Here is a 17,195-nt window from a genome sequence, read left to right as displayed (position 1 = left end):
AGAACTGCACCCTCCATCGACTCCTTTAAGTCAAGACTAAAATCTTATCTATACTCCCAAGCCTTGCCTGACGTCCACTGAGCGAGGGCTATATGTATATATGTATGTAGTTTGTTTGTTTATTCTATTCTTATAACAAACGTAAAGCACTTTGGCCAACGAGTGTTGTTTTTTAAATGTGCTATATAAATAAATGTGACTTGACCTGACTTTACCACTGCCCAACTAAACAAAACGTGTTCATTTATTTTACAGCTGAAAGTTCCAATCTTCCTCTGTATCTATGTACCAGAGAAGTGGAAAATAATATTGAGATCAGCTTTTTTGTGAAGTCTGCAACATTAACTCTCCTGTCACTATGTTGTCCAATTTCCTGAATATCCACTGCAGCATATATCCAGAATCTACAGTATATTAGGGTGTCAGAGGTTATGGGGAGAAGGCAGGATAATGGGGTTAGGAGGGAGAGGTAGATCAGCTATGGTGGAGTAGACTTGATGGGCCGAATGGCCTAATTCTACTCCTTTCACTTACATTATAATTTCCCAGGTAGACAAAAATGCTGGAGGAACTCAGCGGGTGAGGCAGCAGCTGTGGAGAGAAGGAATAGGCGACGTTTCGGGTCGAGACCCCTCTTCAGTTATTTTTCTGTCTGTTTATTCTCTGCAATGGGGGGTTTGCGACAGTAGGCGCTGGTTAGCAAAGATCTTTGCTGGTCAGGAAGGATGAAGCCCAAAGGCAAAGATCTTATAGCAGAGCTTGCCCAAAGGTGCCAATGCTTCCCGGTACCCAGTCTTGCAGGACTTTTGCTGCTGGGGGAGGGTGTTGGCAGAATGTTGGTTGCTATTAGTCAAAGCTAGAGTCAATCATAGAACCGCGCCGCCCCTCTTCACTACGCGCCTTCCGGCAACCTTCCTTGCCGCTTCATTTCGAACTTGTTCCTGGACCTGGTCTGTTTTGCAACTTGGGAGCTTGTCAGAGGATTGATCGGCTGTTTGCCGGCAGAGGTAAGAGAGATCAGGAGAAGGGGGCAAGAGGCGCACCGGGAAAAGGGGAAGGAGCAAGTGGGTGAATGGAGGGCCGGGCCGGGCCGGGCCTGGAGCCACAGCGGCCGCCGCTGGAGCTCACTGGGTCGGGCAGCTCCTGTGGAGGAAGGTGGGCCACCCTGCATCGTCCCTCTGCCTCCATCGATGCTGCCAGCCAGGCCCGCTGAGCTACTTGAGCAGTTTGTTTTTTACTTTTTGTTTCAGGTACTGAGTGAAGCAGGGGATGAGGTGGGGGCAAGGAGACGGGTGGACAACGGGGGGGAATGGAAGACCAAACAAAGAGGGAATGGGGTCAGTGGGCCTGAACCCTGCACCTTGACAGTGGTCCAGGAGCAAATGTGGTCACGTAATTAGTAACTTGGCTGTGTGACATCTCTCACAGAACACTTAGAACAAAGTACCTTGGGCAGTACAGAACAGGAACTGGAGTCTATGATGTCTTTAAGAATAAGGACTAAGCCATTTAGAACGGAGACGAGAAAACACTTTTTCTCACAGAGAGTGGTGAGTCTGTGGAATTCTCTGCCTCAGAGGGCGGTGGAGGCAGGTTCTCTGAATGCTTTCAAGAGAGAGCTACAATACAATATACAATGCCATTTATTTGTCATTTGAACCTCACATGAGGTTCAAACGAAATTTGGTTTCTGCAGTCATACAAGAAAAGAACCAAGACACACACCAACACAATTTACACAAACATCCATCACAGTGAATCTCCTCCTCACTGTGATGGAAGGCAAAGTCTTGTCTCTCCCCTGCTCTCCATTCTTCTCCCGATGTCAAAGTCAAAGCCCCCGGCGGGCGCTAGCAAGTCCGCGGCCATTTAAAGCCGCGCCGGGCGATGTAAGGCCCTGCTCCGGGTCTTGATGTTGGAGCCCCCGGCGGGCGCTAGCAAGTCCCGCGGCTGTTTAAGCCGCGCCGGGCGATGTAAGGCCTTGCTCCAGGTCACTTTCAACCCCGCAATTCGGGCGGGTGAAGTCGCCGTTGCCAGTGCCCCACAAAGTAGTCTCCCACCGGGGACCCGCGAGCTCCCGGTGTCACCATCCACCGGAGTCGGGTCGCAGCAGCTCTCCACGCTCTGAAGCCGGCCAGCTCCACGATGGTAGGTCCGCAGCTCCGCCGGCTCCGTGACTTGAGCCCCCAGGTCGTTCCGGTTGGAGGCCGCCCCACGATGCTAGGCCTCAACGACAACGGAGACCCGGCAGTGAAAAGGTCGGGTCCCCGTGCAGGGAAGAGATTTAGAAGTTTCCCCCGCCCCCCACACATACACAATTAAAATCCCACTACAAACTATACCCTCAACGGGACAAAAAAAAAAAAAAAGACAGACAGAGGCTCTTAAAAATAGCGGAATCAGGGGATGTGGGGAGAAGGCAGGAACGCAGTACTTATTGTGGATGATCAGCCATGATCACATTGAATGGCGGTGCTGGCTCGAAGGGCCAAATGGCCTACTCCTGCACCTATTGTCTATTGTCTGTGCCAGTCATGATGGCAAGTGGAACTAATCATATCTGCCCTGACGGGCCTAGATCTCGCCATCCCTGGCCTGTTTGTGAGTCTGTCTAAATGCCTCTTAAAAGTTACTACTGTATCTGCTTCCACCACCTCCCCTGGCAGTATATTACAGGTATTTATCGCTGTTTAAAAAGAATGCCTCTCAAATCTCCTTTAAACTGCCCCCCTCCCTCCCCTCCTTAGTCATGGTTTCTAGTATTTGATATTTCCACCCTCGGAAAAGACATCAATAATCCAGGCAACATCCTAATGAATCTCTACCCTCTCCAAATTTTCTATATCCTTCCTGTAATGTGACCAGAACTTCGGACAGTACTCCCAAGTGTGGACTGACCAAATTTTATACAGCTGCAACATGACATGACATGTTTTATACTCATTGGCCTGACCGAAAATAGCCGTAGAACTTCTTTACCACTTTATCCACGTGTTGCAGCTCTTAAAGGACTCTGGCCTTACACCCACAATCTCTTCGTTAATCAATGCTCATCAGGGTCCTGCTATTTACTGCATGCTTTATTTTTGTGTTTGATCTCCCAAAGAGCAAGCTCATACCTGTCTGGATGAAGTGCCATCTGCCATTTTCTTGCCTACATTGCCAACTGATTTATGTTTTGTTTTATTCTGGATAATTATCATATTGTTACAATTGAAACTGGGTTGTAACATGCAAATTAAGTGCATGTCGTAGTTAAGTCTTGTGATGTGGATAGCGTGAACCGTTGCAAAATGAGATGGCTGTAGAAGCCCGTAGATGCCTTTAGAAGTGATTTTAATAGATGGAACTATTAAAAGAGCACTGTGACACAAAGTGCTGTCTCTGTTCTTTATCTTGAAGATAGACCTCGAGGCATCAGAAAATATAACACTCTTGGCAAAGGTGTATGGGGTAATGATTCTGAAGATGACCCGCAAGTGCTAAATATGCTTTAATCGGCTACCGAGACTCAAATCACTTTCTTTTGTTGCTAGATGAATAATCACACTGCAGATTTAAATATTTATAATTGATTGAATTGGTTATTAACGAGTCACGTACAAGTGGAATGGCAACGCTGTACATATCGCAATAGATATGGATGCAATAAATATGCCTGTTCCGGCGCAACTAATGGACTGGAAACCACCTGATATAATGAATGCCTTTGCCAGATTTAGACAAAAATGTAGCCTATTCAACATCGTGTTGAAGAATACTAGTGAGTGAAAAAGCTACCTGCTCTCTGGGCAGGAGAGGACAAGCTGAGTTGTACAACAGCTGGACATTTGAGCAAGAGGAATACAGAGGGAAGACAAAAGTTATTTTAGATAAGGCTGAAATACACCTCGAACCAACGGCCAACCATCGCATACATCATTACGCATAGGGCCCACGCAAGCTAGTGATGAATCTGGATTACTACCTCACAAAGCTGAAGAGCGTTGCATCGAAATCTAAGTTCAAAGATAAGCAAGAGATAAATGACTGGGCTTGACAAATTCATATAGGGAACATTCCACAAAGAGGTCCAGAAGTCTCTCATTGGAAGGGATGTGCAATTGACTCTCCAAGTTGCCGTTGACATAGCACGAGGAAATGAAGCTACAAACAGGCAAATGTCTAATGTCTCTTACAGATAGGAAGTGGATGCAGTAAAGGCCTTTACACAGTATAAACCTAAACATCCAAGATCTGAGATGTCTCAACCACCAAGCAATATTAAACTGCAAATATGTAGGGATGTTGGCAGATTGCATGTGTTCAGTGATAAAATCAACTGCCCAGCCTTTGGAACCACTTGTAGGAAGTGTGGAAAGCAGAACCACTGGTAGTCAGTCTGCAGAGCTGGAAACAAACCACAGCAAATGAAGAAGAACGGAAAAGATGTGCACTCACAAGAACAATATGATGAGCTAAACATAGGGGTCATTCAAATTCATAACTTGGAGGATAAGTATCATCATAAAGAGATTTTCACAAAAGTCTATATTCAGAGGAACAACATGATGACCAACCTGAGATGCAAGGTTGACACTGGTTCACAGAGCAACATCTTGTCTCTACATGTTCAGACAGATGTATCCTGATAAAAGTGAATAAGAGAGGGATGCTGGACCAGATACTATACAGCAGAACAAAACAATCCTTATTGAGGCAACAAAATAAGGCAGCTTACAGAAGATGAACACAAAAAGCTGGAGTAACTCAGCAGGGCAGGCAGTAACTCTGGAGCAGGCACGCGCCGTCAGGGTAGGCAGTGCCTACCCTAACTAAAATTATAAAATGGTAATTATTAAATATAAATAACAAAGGCACGGGAGAATTATTCCTACCTAAGAGATCGATCTCTGCTTCAACTCTGCTCTGCCGTCGATGCTGCCTCAAGCCTACCGGAGAGGAGAACAATCTGCGCATGTGCGGTTTTAAAGATTTTTAAAAGCCGACTGACTGCCTACCCTGAGTAATTACTCACGACACGTGCCTGCTCTGGAGAGAAGGAATGGTTGACGTTTCGGGTCAGGACCCTTCTTCAGACTGAAGAAGACCTGAAAACATCACCAATTCCTTCTCTTATGTGATGCTGCCTGTCCTGCTGAGTTACTCCAGCTTTTTGTGTCTATCTATGATCACTTATGTGTGATAAGAAGCAAGCGAACTGTACCTTCTTTGCGACTGATGCTGACGGACCAGCAATCCTGAGACTGCAAACCTGCCAGGACCTAATCTTCATATTCCTACCCTGTGAGATCACTCATACTTCATCTACACACCGAATTGAAGAGAGAACACACCTCTTAGTGAGCGATCTACAATCAGAAACAAGTATGATCTCATGGCAATGTATCCTGATTGCTTTTATGACACTATCGGCTGCTTTGAGAACTATGAGTACCACATTACTCTAGATCCAGCAGTGAAACCAGTTATCCATCCTGCATGCAGAATTCCACTAGAACTGAAGGATAAATGCAAAACTGAGTTGAAGACAATGGAAAAGAAAGGAATAATTGTCAAAGTTAACAAACCAACAGATTGGGTTAATTCCATCGTCGTGAGGGAAAAGGCTAATGGCAAACTGAAGATATGCCTTGATCCTCATGACCCTAACAGAGCCTTAAAGAGAAATCACTACCCTGCATCTACTCTTGAAAAAATAACTCCTTCATTAGCTGGAGCCAAGGTGTTCACCAAGTTGAATGCAAGGAACAGATATTGGAACCGCCTATTTCCTTCTTTCCTTCGCTCCATAGATGCTGCCGCACCTGCTGAGTTTCTCCAGCACTTTGTCTACCTTCGATTTTCCAGCATCTGCAGTTCCTTCTTAAACACTTCAAACTTAATTTTGTTAAAACGTCCTGTTAGGTATCTTTCCTTATTTTGTAAATTTAATCTTGTGGCGGCTCCCAAGGGTCGCGCCATCATAGCTGTCGAACCCCTCGGCACGGGAGTGGTTCAGTCCGGAGGCGGCCCTTAACCAGAGGGTTTAAAGGCAGCGGTTTGGGTGCCATCTTTCTCTTGTTTGGACCTCCCTACAACCGGGAGGAACATAATTAAAGGTGCCTCTCAAAATACTTGACTCCTCTCTTCCTTTTTGAGACCCACGCACCACAATCTATTTATATCTGAAATGACACATTCTCAAAATTCGCTAACTTTACTCATAATGGCTTCCTATATAATTTGTCTAAATAAAAACAATAATATTTCTTATATGTGATTAGATTAATTGGATTGTCCAATATTAATCATATATGTCTTTATCCAGAGAATACTGTGGCAGGCAGCAATTGAGGAAACATTTCTCTGATTTATATTGGGGACACAACAGTGGTGGGACTCATCAGCGGAGATGATGATCTCTGGAACTCTCGGCCACAGAAGGTAGTTGAGGCCAGTTCATTGGCTATATTTAAGAAGGAGTTAGATGTGGCCCTTGTGGCTAAAGGGATCAGGGGGTATGGAGAGAAGGCAGGTACAGGATACTGAGTTGGATGAACAGCCATGATCATATTGAATGGCGGTGCAGGGTCGAAGGGCCGAATGGCCTACTCCTGCACTTATTTTCTATGTTTCTATGTTGTGAAAACAATTGGTGGTACAGATAAAATGTTATAAATGGATGGAGGAACCTTGAAGGAACAGATCGTTGAAGGAACTGGGTCATCGAAATAAGGTGGCTTAGAAGGCGATACAAGAAACTAGAGGTGCTGGTTTTCAAAAAAGACACTAGTGTAGCAACTCAGCAGGTCAGGCAGCATCTCTGGAGAACATGGATAGGTGACGTTTCGGGTCAGGACCCTTCAGACTGTGTTGCGGGAGAGGGGGAGAAAGTAGGAAGAAAGGAGGGGCTGGTCAAGGCCTGGTGAGTGATCGGTGCATACAGATGGGGGAGGGGGGGGAGGGGTCATAGACAGATAGTTGGGCAAAGGCCAGAGATAAAAGGACAAATAGGTGTAAGATAAGGATAGAATAAGTGCAAATTATGAAGCCCGAGGAAGTAATAAAGGAGGTGGGGGAGGTGGAAAGGAAGAAATGGGTGTGCATCCAGGTGGCGTACAGGGAAGGGAGGAGGGTGTTTGTAGATAAAGTAGTTCATGTTAGAACTATAAAACACAATTAAGGCCTTAGCTATTGTATAATTCTGAATATAGTACTGCGTGAATTTTGATTGTGTGAGGAAGAGTACAGATGAAACTAATGAGAATATTTTCAGCAAAAAATTCTGGAGAATCATGGAAAAATTGGATAGACTGGGGTTTGCTTTGGAGCTGAATAAAGAGGGAAGAATTAACAAAGATTTATGCGAAGATAGACGCAAAATGCTGCGGGACAGGCATCATCTCTGGTGAGAAGGAATGGGTGACGTTTCGGGTCGAGGCTGAGGGTCTGAAGAAGAGTCTCGACCCGAAACATCGCCATTCCTTCTCGTCAGAGATTATGCCTGTCCCGCTGAGTTACTCCACCATTCTGTGTCTATCTTTGGTGTAAACCAGCATCTGCAGTTCCTTCCTTCAAGATGTTTTAAGTGGTTTGGGTTTAGGCATTAACGAGGTTGAGGTGGTGGACGCAAAACCCCTTTAAAAAAATAAATTTAAAAAATGCTCTTGCATATTCCTAGAAAGCTGTGAAACCATTATATTTAAGGCCATTTGATACATTGGATATATTTTCCAGGATCAATTGGATAAAGTGGATCCTTCTTGGCAGTTAATCTGGAAGACTCTGACACTCAATTTCTCGGAACCTAACTGGACCACCAGGTCATTTTCCCTGAGTTTATCCTGTACTGTTGAATCTAGATTGCACAGGTAAGTGCTTTTCAGGTATTGGCAAAATATTGATAGATTTGTTCCTGACCATGTGTGCTGTTTGCATGGAATTTGTATGTTTTGCATATTGGTATTAGTTTATTAATGTCACGTGTACCAACATACAATGAAAACATTTTGCATGCTGCTCGGGCAAATCTTACCATGCATGAGTACAATCAAATCCGTGACAAAGTAAGTAATGCAAGTAATGCATAGAAAGCTCATCAACGCTTCTATTTCCTCAGAAGAATGCTTTCTGTGGTGCATCTTTAGATGTTGTTAAGAGTCATGCCTAATTTGCCTAGTTTTCTGAGGAAGTAGAGACATGTAGTATGTTCGTGGTCTTCGTGTCAATGTGTTTTGACCATGATAATTGTTGATGATATTTAGTAACTTGAAGCCTTCGATCATTTCCACCAGTGATGCAAACTGGGGCATGTTCTTCACCCTGCTTCCTGAAGCTGACGACTAGCTTCTTCATCTTGCTGATGGATTTGATCGCGTTTTAAACCATATAACTCGTGCTTTTGAGTATTTTGCAAGGGTGTAGTGTTTCAAGTAGTTTGTGTGAAATCTGTGGCCATACTAAGATTGGAAATTATTTTGCTCTTTATCTAAGAAAAAGGGTCCTGACCCGAAACGTCGCCGAGTCTGAAGAAGGGTCTCGACCCGAAACGTCGTCTATTCCTTCTCTCCATAGATGCTGCCTAACCCACCGGGTTTCTCCAGCATTTTTTGTCTACCTTTGGTTGCCCTTTATCTAGATGTGTTCTGCAGATGTCAACACTTGAGGAATTAAGTGAAAGAAGTTGAGGAGAGGGCAATTCATATGTTTTCAGTTATTTATTTGAAATTACAATTTAAAAAGAAAACGTTTTCATGTTTTCAGTGCTTGTGCATCTTAGATAATTAAAATCCTAGCATTTTACCTAGTTCAAAATCGAAAGAAAAATGTTGAGTTGTATAAAATATGGGTGACCCCTAACATTACAGAGAACTTGCATTCCTGGTAAACTATCCATATTATGATTTTCCATAATAGATATTTCCCGTTTAATCTTATTATAAGTGGATATGCAATCTTATAAGATATTTTTTTCCTCTCTAATGTAATGATAGTATCGCAGATGCTAGTTCAAGGTGGGGGATGGGAGCACTTGAGGAAACAGACAAGGCAATTTCTTATTGTTTAAGAAGGAACTGCAGATGCTGGAAAATCGAAGGTAGACAAAAATGCTGGAGAAACTCAGTGGGTGCAGCAGCATCTATGGAGCGAAGGAAATAGGCAACGTTTCGGGCCAAAACAGAAGGGTTTCGGCCCGAAATGTTGCCCATTTCCTTCGCTCCATAGATGCTGCTGTACCCGCTGAGTTTCTCCAGCACTTTTATCTACCTAAGGCAATTTCTTAAGTGGACAGCCACTGCAGTTACAGGCACACGTGACTGTAGATGCTGCAATAAAACTCAGCTTTAATTATTACATAAGATTTTCTCAAACACTAAAGCTTTTGTAAAATTTCAAGTTTGACTCCCAATGAAATTCCTTTATGTGGGCAATTAGGTTTACAGGAGGTAGACACAAAATGCTGGAGTAACTCAGCGGGACAGGCAGCATCTCTGGAGAGAAGGAATGGGTGACCTTTTCGGGTCGAGACCCTTGTTCAGGCTGATGTCGGGAGTGGGCGGTACAGAGATAAAATGGAGTTAGAGACAGTAGGCGGAGGAAGGGGAGGGGATGGAGAGAGAGTGAAAGCAAGGGCTACTTGAGGTTGCTTGCTGGGCCTGCTTCAGGCATCTTGAGGGTAAATATTATGGGAAACGTAGGGAGTAGGAAAAACTGATACAGCAAAATGAACCTACTTAAAGCTGTGCATTTATATATGAATACAGAAATGTGAATTGAAAAAAATAGATGCAAATTGTTTTTTGTTGTTGTTTTTTTTAATAATATTTTTATTAGAAATAGACATATTATAAAGTATAGTTACATATTATAGTAAAAAAACTTCATATACATCAGTCATACATTATTAAAATTTTCAATTGTCGATTACTTCTGCTTCTAGTGTTTTTTTTATATAGAAAAAGAGAGAAAGAGAGAATAAAGAGTTACAAATATCAAAAAAACAAAAAAGGTGGAATGGATTACTTATAATACGTCATTGGAGATAGGTTCGTAGATTATAAAGTATGACTTTTCATCTAATCCTGAGTTCAAGTTTCAGTTGGGTTTTCGTGCTTGGCCAATCTATCCCGTCAGATAATTAATGAATGGAGCCCATGTTTTATCAAAAAGTTCTTGTTTGTCCATTAAGACAAGTCTAATTCTTTCTAGATATAGGGTCTCCGACATTTCCACAATCCACATTTTAATTGTGGGGGTTGTAGGGCCTTTCCAAAATGTTAATATTAATTTTTTCCTGGTTATTATACTGTAGTCGAGGAAATTTCTTTGGCTTGTTGTGAGTGTTAAACTTTGCTCTGATATTCCAAGTATTATTAATTTTGAGTTTGGATCCAGTTTTGTATTAATAACTTCTGAAATTATTTCAAAAATATCAGTCCAGAAATGTTTAATTTTAATATACAATTTGCAAACGTACGTGTTAAATTAGCATCTAGATGTAGACATTTATCACAAATAGAAGAGATTTGTGGGAAGATTCTATTTAGTTTTATTTTTGAGTAGTGTAATCTATGTAAGACTTTAAATTGTATTAAAGCATGTCTGGCATTTAACGAACATTGATGTATATGTTGTAAACTTTATAGGATGACCTAATTCATTTTCCCATGTGTGTCGTCTATATGGTACCGTCGGTGGTACCTCGTTGTTTAGGAGGGTGTTATAAATATAAGCTATTAATTTTTCAGTGTTAGGATCCTTGTTCAAACATTCATCAAGGATTTCTGGTTCCCTAGTCCTGTAGTATTTGAGTGTTAAATCTAGTGTGTTAGATTTAACATAATCTATTAACAAAAGCAAATTGTTTTCTTAATGAATGGGTTTCTGAAGAAGTCTGAATGGGTCTGAAGAAGGGTTTCGGCCCGAAACGTCACCTATTTCCTTCGCTCCATAGATGCTGCTGCACCCGCTGAGTTTCTCCAGCATTTTTGTGTACCTTTGTTTTCTTTAGCATTTGTTTTAGTTTTTGAACTTTTATTAATTTCCCCCACAAATTCCATAAGAGTGAACAGGGCTCTCACTTAACTTTTTTTCCCTGTTGCCAGCTGGGCAACCTAGGCAGCTTTTTAGGTTGCCAAATGCCAGTTTAGGTGGTCATTTAAGACGGTTTGTATGCGGGGCGCTAGTGTACAGCGGATGGAGTAAGGCGTGCTTTCAAGAGCTCCCCTCCGTTCGGTTTAAAATTGTTTAAAATTGCGGTCTTTCAGTCAAGTTTGCTCTCAGAACTTTTCACAGCCTGTTTATCCACCTCTGTGTGGTCCAGACCTGCATAAGGGAAGAGCTAGGCAAAAACTACTAGCAACCATGGCTAACAAAGGTGAAGACAGTGACTTTAATGGTGAAGCAAGTGATCATTCCGCACCAACAGGTGCAATGCTGAGAGAGATGTCAGATGCGATTTTAAAGGCCATCAACGACTGCTTTGACCAATTTGAAACTAAGTTTGCATCTCTTCAGTCCTCACAAAATGCCTTGACGGTCCGAATGGATTCCATGGATGAGATAGCTGGAGAGCATGACACCCGCCTGACGCTAATGGAGACAAACATAAAACAAAAACAAAGGGAAAACACCCTCCTGCGAGCAAAAATCAACGACCTAGAGGGCTGCTCGTGTCGAAATAACATTAAAATCGTGGGTATTCCAGAAGGAGAAGAGAAGGGGAAACCAACAGAGTTTATCAGCGCCTTCATCCCATCCTGTAGTGATCCCAAATGGGGGATCACTACTGGATGGATGGGGGATCACTACAGGATGAATGGTGTATCGTTGCAGGATGGATGGGGGATCAGTACAGTGTGGATCGGAGGGTCTGTGCAGGATGAATGGGGGGATCGCTACAGGATGAATGGGGCGATCAGTAAAAGATGAATGGGGGTTCGGTACAGGATGGATGGGAGGGATCAGTACAGGATGAATGAGGGGATCAGTAAAGGATGAATGAGGGAATCAGTACAGGATGGATCGGGGTGATTAGTACCGGATGGATCGGGGTGATTAGTACCGGATCAATGAGGGGATCAGCACAGGATGAATGAGGGGATCAGCCCAGGATGAATGAGGGGAGCAGTGCAGGATGAATGGTAGGATCAGTACAGGATGGATGAGGGGAGGCAGTGCAGGATGGATGGGAAAGGGTGTGAGTACAGGATGAATTGGGGGACCAGTGCAGGATGAATGGTAGGATCAGTACAGGATGGATGAGGGGAGGCAGTGCAGGATGGATGGGAAAGGGTGTGAGTACAGGATGAATTGGGGGACCAGTGCAGGATGGGGGGGGGGGGGGGGGGGGCGTGTCAGTACAGTGTGGATCGGAGGGTCTGTGCAGGATGAATGGGTGGCTCACTACAGGCTGGATGGGGGGGGATCACTACAGGATGAATGGGATGATCAGTAAAGGATGGATGGGAGGATCACTACAGGATGAATGAGGGGATCAGTACAGGATGAATGGGGTGTATCAGTAAAAGATGAATGGGAAGATCAGTACAGGATAGATGGGGGGGGATCGGTGCAGGATAAATGGAGGGGGGGGGATCAGTACAGGATGAATGGGGGCTCAGTACAGGGTGGATGGGGGGAGCAGTGCAGGATGATTGAGGGGTGCAATGCAGGATGGATGGGGGAGCAGTGCAGGATGGATGGGAAGGGGGTCAGTACAGGATGAATTGGGGGACCATTGTAGGATTGATGGGGAGTGGCAGGAGAATCAATGCGAGGTGGATAGGGAGGTCAGTGCCGGATGAATAGATGGGGGGGAGGGGGGTAGATAAAGAGAGGAGCACACGGGATGTCAGTGAGGACTGAATAGAGGCAGGAATGGGGATCAGTGCGGGATGGAGTGGAGGGGTCTCAAGATAAGGGATGGTGGAGGGGGGTGTACAAGAGAGGGGGAGAGAGAGAGAGAGAGGAAGGGGCAGAGGAGGTGGGAAGGAAGGTCAGCGCTCCTCGAACAACACAGGCATCATCGCTGCCTTGCCCGTCCCTGTCCGACGAGCGCTGACCTTCCTTCCTCCCCACCTCCCCCCCCCTCTCTCTCTTGTACGCCCCCCCCTTATCCTGTACCCCTTCTCTCCACTGATCCCCATTCCCTCCTCTATTCAGTCCTCACTGACATCCCTTGTGCTCCCCTCCCCATCTACCCCTCCCCCCCCAGCTATTCACCCTGCACTGATCTCTCTATCCACCTCGCATTGATTCAGGATGAATTGGGGGACCAGTGCAGGATGGATGGGGGGGGGGGAGGATGGGGGGGTGGCAGGAGAATCAATGCGAGGTGGATAGAGAGATCAGTGCAGGGTGAATAGATGGGGGGGGGGGGATGGGAGGGGAGCACAAGGGATGTCAGTGAGGACTGAATAGAGGAGGGAATGGGGATCAGGGGGGAGAAGGGGTACAGGATAAGGGGGCGTACAAGAGAGAGAGGGGATGTGGGGAGGAAGGAAGGTCAGCGCTCGTCGGACAGGGACGGGCAAGGCAGCGATGATGCCTGTGTTGTTTGAGGAGCGCTGACCTTCCTTCCCTTTCCCTCTCCCTCTCCCTCTCCCTCTCCCTCTCCCTCTCCCTCTCCCTCTCCCTCTCCCTCTCCCTCTCCCTCTCCCTCTCCCTCTCCCTCTCCCTCTCCCTCTCCCTCTCCCTCTCCCTCTCCCTCTCCCTCTCCCTCTCCCTCTCCCTCTCCCTCTCCCTCTCCCTCTCCCTCTCCCTCTCCCTCTCCCTCTCCCTCTCCCTCTCCCTCTCCCTCTCCCTCTCCCTCTCCCTCTCCCTCTCCCTCTCCCTCTCCCTCTCCCTCTCCCTCTCCCTCTCCCTCTCCCTCTCCCTCTCCCTCTCCCTCTCCCTCTCCCTCTCCCTCTCCCTCTCCCTCTCCCTCTCCCTCTCCCTCTCCCTCTCCCTCTCCCTCTCCCTCTCCCTCTCCCTCTCCCTCTCCCTCTCCCTCTCCCTCTCCCTCTCCCTCTCCCTCTCCCTCCCCCTCCCCCTCTCCCTCTCCCTGCCCCCCTCCCCCAACAACGTTCACAACACGTACATCTAATCTGAATGCCCGGTAATGTGGCGTCTTGACACCTTTAAATATATTACCAAAAGAACATTTGCTGCATTTATGTCCTTTGGCCATCTCTTGTTAGTTAGTGTAATGTTTAACCTGTCAGATGGGTATAGTCAGTTTTAACAGCTATTGTCATAAAATGCCTTTAGAAAATTCCTTGCAACCTGTATATTTTGTTGTGGATAAATTATGTGGGAAGCGAGATTTTTTCTGTACCAATAGCAATAATGACCCATGCTATGGCCATGTCATGATAATTTTCGGTCCTTCACAGAAAACATGCTTGCATCAATCTGTATTGTGCATGGTTAAGCATATATGTCATCATGGTCCAGGATTTATTGACACAAGTTGATCATACGCTGAATAATCCAACCACATTTTTGTTTGGAAGTGGAAAGAAATAATAGAAATTGCATTAATTGCAATGTGTAAAAAGAGTTGAGATACTGTATTATAATTTTGCTGCATGTCATTGTGGTATATATCATGTCTTGATTGGTGAATATGTTTAGTTTGTGACTTTATTTGAAGCAGAAATAATATGTGAATGCTTCATGTGATCATAATTATGTGAGCATAATTCCGACGTAACTACGCACTTCGTCTGAGCACATTATCGCACGTGTCATGCAAGCCATCTTAAATGACCATCTAAACTGTCATTTGGCAACCTAAAAAGCTGCCTCGGTTGCCCGGCTGGCAACAGGGAAAAAAAGTTAAGTGAGAGCCCTGCATTTAGAATCAGTTTTGGGCACCATGTTATAGGACAGATTTTGTCAAGCTTGAAAGGGTTCAGAAAAGATTTATGAGGATGTTGCTAGGACTAGAGGGTGTGAGCTATAGGGAGAGGTTGAGTCAGCTGGGTCTTTATTCCATGGAGTGCAGGAGGATAAGGGGTGATCTTATAGAGGTGTATAAGATCATGAGAGCAATAGATCGGGTAGATGCACAGTCTTTTGCCCAGAGTAGGGGAATCGAGGCCCAGAGGACATAGGTTAAAGGTGAAGGGGAAAAGATTTAATAAGAATCCGAGGGCTTTTTTCACGCAAAGGGTGGTGGGTGAATGGAACAAGCTGGCAGAGGAGGTAGTTGAGGCTGGGACTATCCCATTGTTTAAGAAACAGTGAGACAGGTATATGGATAGGACAGGTTTGGAGGGATATGAACCAAGCGCAGGCAAGTGGGACTAGTGTAGCTGGGACATTGTTGGCCGGTGTGGGCGAGTTGGGCCGAAGGGCCTGTTTCCACACTCATCACTCTCTGACAAGATCATTTTTCTGGTTTTAGAAATTGCTGGTAAAACGTACATTTCTCGAGAAAAATATTGGGTTTTAACAGCATTGTGTTAGATATTTGGTGATGTGTAATGACTGCAGATGCAAATAAGCTGCGTTGGGTAATTACATCCTGCCTTTCACAGTGAACTCCTGAGGCTGTATTGAGAGAAAAATCATCTTGCTTTTATGCAGACAGTTTATTGGGTTGCTGTGAAGATATTGAGTGTGTTCTTATTACAAAGGTTTTGTTTTTGTGTGTTGTAAAAAGCTGCGAGGACTAGCAAATAATCTCTTTTCATTAAACAAGCAGAAGCATTAATTCATAATTTTTGAAAATAAATTTAGAATCAACAATAAAAATTATGGTAGTGAATCTGACCTTTAAAGGAGGTATCTTCCATGGTGTAATTTGAAAGGAGCCTGTGGGGGGGGGAAGCATAATATCTGTAATTGGCTTTATGTACAAATTAAGAGATTGAGAGTGGACTATTAAATTCAAGGATAGGGTATTCGTTAATTTTGCCATAGGGTTGTATTTTGGTTCATTAAGCTTTCTTGTGTCATAAATGCCTTTTTGCAACATACATTAAGAAGTGCCAATGATAATGTAGAGAGTCCAAACGTCGTGTAGAAACGTTTTTATTAAGATATTACATGTTTGGCATACATGTGAGTTTGGTACACTCTAACGTAAAGTCATTGTTGCTGCTGTTGAGCGAGGTTGTTGACTCGCAATCTCGAGCTAGGTTTCTGCTGTTGTTGTAGGGCACACAGAGGATGCCATCTCTCTGGCCCTTCACACTGTCCTGACTCACCTGGACAGACAGGGCACGTATGTGAGGATGCTCTTCATTGACTATAGCTCTGCATTCAATATGGTCATCCCCACCAAGCTCACCACCAAACTCCACCAGCTAGGCCTCAGCTCACCGATATGCGCTTGGATCCTGAACTTTCTCACGGAGCGACCGCAGGCAGTGAGACTGGGCCCGCACCTGTCCTCCACCATCACCCTGAGCACCGGCACACCACAGGGTTGTGTACTAAGCCCCATGCTCTACTCCCTCTTCACTCACGACTGTGTCCCTGCATTCGACACCAACACCATCGTGAAGTTTGCAGACGACACAACAGTGATTGGGCTGATCACCAACGGTGATGAAACAAAATACAGAGCGGAGGTGCAGAACCTGGCGGACTGGTGCGCCAATAACAACTTGGCACTAAACACCTCCAAGACCAAGGAGCTGATCATTGACTTCAGGAGGTCCCATTCTGGAGAATACGACCCAATCTCCATTTATGGGGAAAGTGTGGAGAGAGTGTCCAGCTTCAAGTTTCTGGGCACTCACATTTCAGAAGACCTCACATGGTCCACAAACACCGCCGCGCTGGTCAAGAAGGCACAGCAACGACTGTTCTTCCTGAGGACATTAAAAAAGACTGGTCTGCCCCAACAGCTGCTGACAACGTTCTACCGCTGCACCACAGAGAGCATACTAACGTATGGCATCTCTGTGTGGTATCTCAGCTGCACGGAGGCGGAGAGGAGAGCTCTTCAGCGCGTCGTCAACAGAGCGCAGAGGATCATCGGGACAGAGCTACCAGCCTTGGAGGGCATCTACCACACGCGGTGCCTCAGGAAGGCCCTCAGCATCCATAAGGACTCATCACACCCCTGCCACGGTCTGTTTCAACTACTTCCCTCTGGCAGACGTTACAAGGCCTTCTACGCCCGAACCTCCAGACTCAGGAACAGTTTCATCCCAAGAGCTATAGCGGCTCTGAACCGGCCCTAATGAGTGCCCCCCCACCCACCCCCTTTGGACAGT

At 45.2% G+C, this 17,195-nt stretch overlaps 1 protein-coding gene across 2 annotated transcripts in view; it reads left to right on the top strand.

Moving 5' to 3' along the window:
- The first annotated feature begins 886 nt into the window (after window positions 1-886).
- rbbp8 (RB binding protein 8, endonuclease) overlaps window positions 887-17,195 on the top strand; it is a 108,242-nt gene continuing 91,933 nt past the window's right edge. For both annotated transcript variants that reach the window (XM_033020040.1, XM_033020041.1), the window contains exons 1-2: window positions 887-1,007; window positions 7,720-7,853. The gene's annotated coding sequence lies outside the window, so the exon portion shown is untranslated. The remainder of the gene's footprint in view (window positions 1,008-7,719; window positions 7,854-17,195) is intronic.

Source organism: Amblyraja radiata, chromosome 4 (genome assembly GCF_010909765.2).
Source record: "Amblyraja radiata isolate CabotCenter1 chromosome 4, sAmbRad1.1.pri, whole genome shotgun sequence".
Taxonomy (NCBI): Eukaryota; Metazoa; Chordata; class Chondrichthyes; order Rajiformes; family Rajidae; genus Amblyraja; species Amblyraja radiata.
Note: the sequence above shows the minus strand (reverse complement) of the source record. Positions and strands in the feature narration are given on the sequence as shown.